Raw genomic sequence first — 8,942 nt, 5'->3', positions numbered from 1 at the left:
CCAGGGGGACCCGCAGCCGTGAGAAGGTGCTGGCAGCAAGAAGAGCTGGCAGCTGATGGAGTGGAACAAAGCCCCAGAGGCAAACAGGACGGAAGAGCCACCCGGCTGTGGCAGGGTTTGCATGCCGGTGGAGAGACGCCCCCAGCTCCCTAACATAACCCTGCCTGGGCGGATCCACGGGACCAGAGCCGTGGGTGGGCGCGGAGCAACCCCAGGGCCGAGCTGGGAGGGAGGCAGGGGGATGGACCAGATGACCTGCAGTCCTTCCAGACTCCCGACTCTGTGGCTGTGTGGCTGACAGGAGGGACTTTCTGGGAGAAACCGCAGCTTTCCCGTATTCCCTCCTGAATGTTCTGTGCTTGGATGCTGGGCGTGTGTCAGGCGGGCCCTGGGGTCTGGGTCCAAAAGTAGGGAACCAGAAAAGACAGGGAAGGACCAGCTCTTCTCGGGGCTTCAGGGAGACGGGAGGGCTTGCTGAGGCTCTGGACAGAAAGCACCCCGAAGGAGGACAGACCGCAGGCTTGGGGGCTCGAGGAGCAGCTCCGTGGGGGAAGCTTCTGGAAGAGAGTGCTTTTGGGCAGAGCGTGGAAGGGAAGGGAAGGGAGCAGGGGAGAGGGAAGGGGTAGAGGCGGGGGGGGGGGGGGGGGGGGGGGGGTGGGGGGACGGGGGGGGGGCGGGGGTGGCGTTCTAGGACACTCCGCCAGCATTTAACTTTCATTGTGACTTCGAGGCATCACTCACTCCAATGCAGATCATAAACATTACAATTGATGTTTCAATTAGTTATAATTTACGGAGCGATTACATTTAATCTCTCTTTTATTATATTTTAATGGCATCAAATTTCTTGTTGATGAGATTCAGCCCCATAGTCTGAGGCCACAGGATGGAGGGTGGGGAGGGGGCTGGAGTCCTTAAGGGCGCAGGTGGGCGAGTGGTCTCCGCACACCCCTTGCTGCTCTGGGTCTCACGCCAGCCTCACACCAGCCTCTGCTGTTCGAGGTGGGAAGTGGGGTGAACTGGGGATGGGAGAGAGTGGGGCGGGGGCAGAGTAAAATCTGCAGGGCACAGGGAAGGGAGCGGAGCAGGCGGGAGTTGCAGCCCTCGCTCTGCAGGCATCTGTTGGAACGATCCTGCTAATGGAGAAGGAGCATTTGCATCTTCTTAAGTAAGGGTCTGGGAACTGAGGCGGAGGCAAGGGGAGGTGCAGGGGGGAGGGAGGGCCTGGATGTGGGAACCGCTGAGCTGTGCCCCTTCCCCAGGCGGCAGGAACCAGGGACCCCGCAGGGAGGGAGCTTCGTGGCACAGCTTAGAGCTTAGAAGAGAGAAGCTGGAGAGAGCAAGGCTGTGTCCTCCACGGCCAGCACGTGGTCACCGCCGGAGCATAACGAATGCTGGGTCAGCAGCATCGATGGTCCTGGCCCGAGCTCCTCAGGCAGCTCCGTTAGAAGCTCCTTGTGGTTTGGAAGGAGTTTCCTGTAGACGCTGCTGCCTCCCTTCTACCTGCTCTGGAGGGGCGATGGCTGGAGGGCGTGGCCATGGGGAGCCTGGCCACAGAAGAGGGCCTGTGGACGTGCTTTCCTGAAACTGGCCTCACAGCCCTGGCTTGGCCCCTGAAGGCCTGGCCCCACGCCCCAGCCCTGCTTTGTAATCGCTGGGGTTAGGTGGGGCTTAATAACTGGAGGTGGCCCAGGGGCGCAGAGCCTTGCCGATACTTGGTGGTGGCACACAATGCCACCGGCTTTGAAGAGGCTTCGAGCGTGTCCCAGGAAGGCCCCCAAAATGTCTGACAAGCAGCCTGAGCTCTGCCAGGTCGGTGACAGGGAGAGTGGGCGGCTCTGCCGACTTCCCTCCTCTCGGTTACCCAGCTGGGGTGCCGCGGCCAGCACACTGAAGCCCTGGGAACTGGGGACCCAGAGCAGACCAGAGGTTCTGCACTGGGCAGCTTCTGGCTTGTGGTTCCGGATCTCTGCTCAGGGGGGGCCGGGGCCTGGGGGGCTGCGGTGCTGCTGTCCGGGGTTGAGGCGGAGGCTGGGCTGTCCCTGTCTGTCCGCTTCTGGGGTCTGGGCTCAGCACGCCCCCTCCCTGCCGGGGCCGAGCAGCCGCGGAGGGTCTGGAAGGCTTACCGACCAAAGAAGGACGTTGGAGGAAATTTCAGACCGGAGAAGGAAGAAAACCCAGGGTGGCTGTACTTTGTAGCTTCCCAGCATAGAGGAGGGGGGAGCGGCCCTGGCAGGGGTGCGGCCCCCCTGACCCGGCCGTCATTTTAGGTCCCCAAAACGGCAGCTGTGTTTCCATGTAACTCCCGGACGCTTTTAGCTTCTGCCAATTCCACTGTCCTCGGCAATGACTACTAAATGCTCAAGTTTTTCTTTTTAAAAAGAAAGAGCGTTTACCAATTTTACTGAAGGATCCATTCCTTTATTTGGAAACCTTTTAAACTATAAATGCGGGCAGGCTGTCGGCCTCCCTGGGCCTCAGTTTACTCATATGGGGTACTGACGATGGGGAGCATGAAACCAGACCCCCAGGACCCCTGCAGTCTCTGCCATGTCACACATGTACACACGCCCTGGACACGCAGCCAGGGTCCCCTGGCCCATGGCCCCAGCAGCAGAACCGTAACCAGAGGGTGCGACCTTCGCGAAGGGATCTGTGCTCTTGGGCAGGGGCCCTCCAGCCCCCAACCCCGTCTGCCACCAGCAGATGGCACAGTGGGCGTCTCTTGGCCTTGCTTTCTGTGTTAGGCATTCATTGTGGGGCAGTCCCCTGGACTGCGGGCCTGCCACACGCAGCTCCACCTTTGCTGTGATGGAGGCTGCCAACCCTCCCTCGTCTCTGTCACTTGTCACAGAGCCCCGACTAATGAGCAGCACGCGCAGTGGTGAGCAGCCGTCGGTGGTGGCATCGAGGAGGGCCGAGTGAGCGACCGTCGGTGACGTCATTAGAAGGGATTCCGGCATCGGGCGGGGGCCGGCCGGAATTGGCGGTTTCACTGAGCACTTATCAGGCGTCTCCTGTGGTGGGGTCGCCATGCATCTGTATAAAAGTAGGTCAATTAGAGGGTAGGAGTGAGGGGGAGACAGGCTCCGGGAGCTGTCGGGGAGCAGGGTGGGGGAGCCCCCTGCAGCTTGGGAGGCAGCTCTCTGTGCTTGGTGCGCAGCAGGTGTTTGGGAAGTATTTGTTGAATAAATGAGTTTAAGTTATTTTATGGCTCATCTGCTTATGTCTGCCAGCGATTCACGCTGTGTACACCCTCTCCTTCCTTTGCACACCTGCTCCTGAGTCTGCATGCGCGTACACACACACACGCGCGCGAACACGCTGTCAGCCGCCCGTTATGGGGCCGGGCACCGGGGAGTGCTGAGTAAGCACCCGGCGCACCTGGCAGAGTGGCCGGCAGATAGATGGATGACTGGCAGAAAGCCGCCCCCACCCGCCGCTGTCTGTGGCCCTCCCCGCAGTGGGGGTGGGGTGCGGCCCCTGCGTGGCTCCTAGAATCTGGGCTTGTACTCAGCTCCTACGATTCACTTTGCGGATTATCCCCGGCATGTTTTAGCCAAGATCTCTCTCCCCTCACCATCCGGGGTGCTCCTGGGCCACCTTTAGCAGGAATCAGGCACCCATGGCCCTTTTAACAGTGGTCCTGACTCCCAGGCTGTCTGAGGGCGAGGCAGGGAACTTGCAGAGGAAAGCACAGGATGGGGGCAGCCTCCCTGTTTTCTAGATACTTCTACAGTCTCTCTCCTTGGAGGGTGTGCCTGTGCTGCAGCTCTCTCACAGCACCACTAGATGTCGCTGTTTCTTAATGGATGGGAAGCGGGGGTCTGGAGAAGGGACGGCGGCAAGGGAAGTTCTGGGCTCTCTTAGGCGGATAGAAGTTTCCAGGTCGTGCCCATTTTAGAGATGGGGACAATGCGATCAGGGAACACAGCGCGGGCATTGGTACAGATTCCCCTGGGTAGCGCGCCGTAAAGTGGCTGAAGGACCTCAGGCTTCCAACACCCACTTTCCTGGCGTGGCCTCTTCCTTCAGGATGTGCGTCTCCTGCGTCTCCTGCGTCATCTCCTGCGAGGAGCAGGTGAGTGGGGCGGAGCCTGGAGGCCGCATTGACAGAGGAGGGGCAGAGGGTGGCCGGGAACAGGGGGCGGGGTGGGGGGGGGTGGGTGGAGCCCCAGGGCGTGGGGCTGACCTAAGGATACCAGGACAGGTGTGAGCCCACTCCACACCACGGCAGGGCAGTGACGATTAACAGCCTCCGCTCACCTCAGGGCAGATGGAGAGGGATGCTTATGTGGATTAACCAGAGATAAGAAAAGTTATCTGCTGCCTGCGATAGGTGCCTACAAGCCTGAAGTGCCGTCGCTAGGTTCCGATTGATACAGGTCAAGCTAGGACGCCCCCTCAGAGCTTTATGTAGTTTCTTGCATGTAAAGGACTGTTCAGTAAATATTTGTCAACAGAGTCTCTATTGAAATGAAAACACCCAGAGGAGGGATGAACCATTTCGTTTGCTAACACTTCACCGCAAACTAGTCGATGACGCTGACTAGCGCCCTGACACGTGTCCATGCGGCACAGGTGTGTCCTGCCAGGTGTGGGGGAGACCGGGGCGTTTGGAGTTTGGCCAGGCGCCTGGGCACGGCGTCAGACCCGGCATGCTCAAGGTCAGAACAAGGGCACCGGGCCACCTGCTGCCAGCAAATATGATCGATCGTGCCCCTTCTCGGCCGGAAACGTAATCATTGCCAGAGTCCTCGAGAAAATGTCCCACCCGGCCTGAAGGTCACAGAGGTTCTTCCCCATGTGGCCCACGGCCCCTCCGGCCCCAGGTCTCGACGCTCCCTTCTTCAGCCAAACTCCTCCCGGAGTGTGAAATGAATCTTACCGCCTCCTTCCCTTTGCGCATGCTGGTTATTCGCTCGGGACCCCACGCTCTCCGCCTGCCTAATCCCAATCAGTTCTTCACAGTCAGCTTAGATGTCTCTGCCTCCAGGAAGTCTTCCATGACCCATGGAAGGAGGTTTTTCTTCTAGATGATCCCACAGCATTCTGTTGCTGCACCTCATAACAGTATGTCACAGGGTTGTAAGGGATTAGTGAGAAGTAGGATATGTTCAGAGTTAAAAAAAAAATCCTAAGTGTGTAGAAGGTTTGCAATAAAAAGTGATAGTTGTCTGCCTGCATCGGTCAGCATCTGGTAGGAAAAAAACCCCCAGAAACTGCATCAGTTATTTTAACAGAGAGAACTTAATACAGAGAATGGGCTAAACACATATCGGACGACTTAGAAGCAAGAAGAGAACATTGAAGTCACGCGGATGTGATAATTACTGAAGGAAGCCGTGACTTCCTGGGCTAGGTTCGTGTCATGTGACCTGAGAAGCTTGAAGAAGCGGCCGTATGGAGCTGGCTCTGTCCTCTGAGCTCTGGCTCCGTAGAGCCGACACGTTCGAAGACCTGGAGACTGGCGCGGACCGCTGCGGGGCGGCGGAGCGCTGTGGCTGGAGTGACGTGGACAAGAAGAGCACCCCCTTCTCTCTCCTCCGGCCTTCTGGTTTCCCTCTAGTGCTGTTATTGGCAGCACCTGACGGGGAGCCAGCTGGCAAAAAAGAAAGGTGATTTGCAGAGTCCCAGCCTCAGCATCACAAAGCAGAGTGCGGCAGGGCGGCCTTGGAGAACAGCGATAATTGCGTCATTACGGACACAGCCCATCCTCACACATCCTGCTGCACGTGCTTACACTCCAGAGAATGATGACAACAGTTTATGCTTGTACCTTACAAGGTACAGCTGTCTTTGTACAAGGACCCTCACCTTGTTCTCAAAAAGAAGAGACAAAATCCCAACAGCCATTGTATCCATTTTTTTAAAATGCCTACAGCACCTGGTCTTCCGAGGTGGTCTCCCATCCGAGTACTAACCAGCCCCGACCCTGCTTAGCTTTTGAGATCAGATGGGATTGGGCACGTTCAGGGTGGCATGGCCCTAGATTCCATTATATCCATTTCCCCAGATCTCCTTATCACCATTTTTCAATCTCGTGCTTTCTAAATCCTTGATAATCTAGGAAAATCATTAACCACAGCCCACAAGGTAATGCAGATTCTCACTCTTGGCTGTTTGTTCGGCCAAAGCGAACCTCCAAAGATACTGCTTGCATCTCTGCTCATGGGTGGGGGCAGGGATTTCCTTTGACTACCGACTTTTAAGGACACTCTTGATTGGGCTCGTGATATAGCTGTTCACTTCTGGTTGGTGCCAATGCGTCGTGCAGAACCATCTGTGAACTGATATGTTTTCTTTTCTTTTCAGTCAACTGGTCACAAATAACTCCCTATGGGCCCATGTGTGTACTTCCAGCCTTCAAAGACAATCACTACGTTTCGTGTTTCGTGTAGTCTTTAATATTGTTACATCTTTATTTCTCGATTTCTTAATTTTAGACCTAAACCGATCCCTTACTATGAAAGATGAAGATTTCGTTTATTCCCCATCAATATCTTCCTATTATTGGCAATGATATTGTATTTATTTCTTATACTACTTACCTTAGCTATTTTGTTTTTTATTTTTTATTTTTTTTTCTTTACTTTTATTTTTATTTTTGTAAATTAAAAAAAAATTTCAGCTACAGTGAACATTCAATATAGTATTAGTTTGGGGTGTACTGCAGTTAGATATTTCTGTGACTTACAAAGTGATCCCCTCGATAAGTTTTGCACCCATCTGACACTGTATACAGTTATTACGATATTATTGACCATGTTCCCCAAGCTGTACTTTACATCTCTGTAACTATTTTGGAATTGCCAACGTGAGCATCTTAATCCCTTCATCTTTTTCGTCCAGCCTCTTAACCCCCTTCCCGTCTGGCAGCCCTCAGTTAGCTCTCTGTATCTATGAGCCTGTTTCTGTTTTGTTTGTTCGTTCACTTTTTTCTTCAGATCTCACATATTCGTGACATGTTATGGTATTTGTCTTTTTCTGTCTGGCTTATTTCACTTAGCACAATGCCCTCTAGGTCCATCCACGTTATCACAAATGATAAGATTTCGTTCTTTCTGTGTGTGTGTGTGGCTGAGTATTATTCCATGGTACATATGTACAACCTCTTCTTTATCCATTTGCCTTTCGATTGGAGGGTTTAATCCATTTACATTTAAAGTAATTATTGATAGGTATGGAGTTATTGCCATTTTGTTACTCGTTTTCTGGTTGTTTTTGCAGTTCTCTGTTCTTAGTCTCTTGCTCTCTCTCATCCTGTATGTTGATGATTCTCTGTAGTGTTTGTTTGGATTCCTTTCTCTTTATTTCTTGTATATATCTTGTAGATTTTTTGTTTGTGGTTACTATGTGCTTCACATATACCGAGCTATGTTTATAGCAGTCTGTAGGAAATTGATGGTCGCTTAAGTTTGAACACATTCTAACATCACTACGATTTTAACTCGTCCCCTCCAAATTTATGTTTTTTTCATGATCTTTATTTCTTTTGTGTGTGCGTTTATGTGTATTTCTTAACTTACTGTTGTAATTACGCATGATCTTCCTGCTCTTGCCTTTTAACCTTGTGTCAGCTTTAGCGTTGGTCGATGCACAGCTTTTATTATGTTTGCCTTTGTCGGTGAAAATTTTTTTTCTTTGCGATATTTTATTCATTTTTTAAAATTTTTTCTTCTTAAAGAAGTCCCTTTAATATTTCTTGCAATACTGCTTTGGTGGTGATGAACTCAATCAACTTTTTCTTGTCTGGGAAAGCAATTTTAAATAATATACTAAAAATGTTCCCTAGTGTAAGACAGTCATCCTTGGGTGCTTACCTTTTTTAAATTTTTATTTATTTTAGGAGAGGCAACCCTTGGTTGACTTCACAGATTGCAAGGACCTTGTCAGTTTACAATCTCTTATTTTTTTTTTAATTTTTTACGCTTACAGCACCTGGTCTTCCTAGGTGGTCTCCCATTCAGGTACTCACCAGGCCCGACCCTGCTTAGCTTCCGGGATCAGACGGGATCGGGCTTGTTCAGGGTGGCGTGGCCATGGACTTCTAAGATGAGTCCATCATCAGATCTCTTACTGGTCCCGTCACCTCTTCCCGCCTCCCCTTTTCAGGTCCCAACTTCTTCCAGCTTTATCCTCACTTTTACATCGTCAAAGCCGATGACATTTACATTCGGATCTTTAATCACATTATGTCGCCCATGTTTTATCTGCAGATCGATCTTGAAGTTGAAATCCAATCGACGGACTTTACATTTTGATGATGATGTAAATATTGTTTCCCCCAGTGAATCAGGTAGTACAGAGGGAGTCTGCTTCCTTTTCTCTCAGTCTGATATCAGAACCCTTACACGAAGATTTAAAGGAGACTCACGTCAAAATCAAATAGGTTATCTTTTTGTGTTCTCCATCAATTGTTCAAAATTATGTTTATATTTAGATCATGATTAGTACAACTTTTTTCTTTCTTGGAGTTTTTAAGTGTATATTTTTATTATTTTTGGGAGAAGAAAAATAATCTTCTTCATCACTCCACAAATGTCTCTTCATTTCTAAGTCTACCTTTGCTCAGACTACACAGAGTCCTCGAAGATCCTGTCTTTGACCTTCCGCCCTATCCAGCTACGCTCCTGGGCTTTTCTGTTTATTGGGAATCCTACTTTTTCTTGAATCTAAGTTTCTCTTTCTCAATATCTTGTGCATTGTGTTAGAGTATCTCCTCTAGTAATTCCTTTGGAAAGGATGCACAGGAGATTTTGGGTGTCTGAGATTTTATTTTTCTTTTGTTGATGGCTTGGCTGGCCATAGATTTCTAGTTTCAAAATAGTTTTCCTTTGGAATGTTGAAGGTTTCCCTTGGAATTCTCTACTGTCTTAGGTCAATCTAGTACTGCTGATGAGAAATCATGGGCAATTTCTCATTCCGTCATAGGTAACTTT

General features: G+C 51.3%; 2 pseudogenes; both read right to left on the bottom strand.

Annotated features, from left to right (window-relative positions):
• Nucleotides 1–5,875: 5,875 nt before the first annotated feature.
• LOC118604726 lies at nucleotides 5,876–5,994 on the bottom strand (annotated as a pseudogene).
• Nucleotides 5,995–7,929: 1,935 nt separating this feature from the next.
• Nucleotides 7,930–8,048, bottom strand: LOC118604674 (annotated as a pseudogene).
• Between the last annotated feature and the right edge of the window lie 894 nt (nucleotides 8,049–8,942).

This window comes from Rousettus aegyptiacus, unplaced genomic scaffold (assembly GCF_014176215.1).
Source record: "Rousettus aegyptiacus isolate mRouAeg1 unplaced genomic scaffold, mRouAeg1.p scaffold_m13_p_6, whole genome shotgun sequence".
NCBI classification, from domain to species: Eukaryota; Metazoa; Chordata; class Mammalia; order Chiroptera; family Pteropodidae; genus Rousettus; species Rousettus aegyptiacus.
This window is presented reverse-complemented; position numbering and strand designations above follow the sequence as displayed.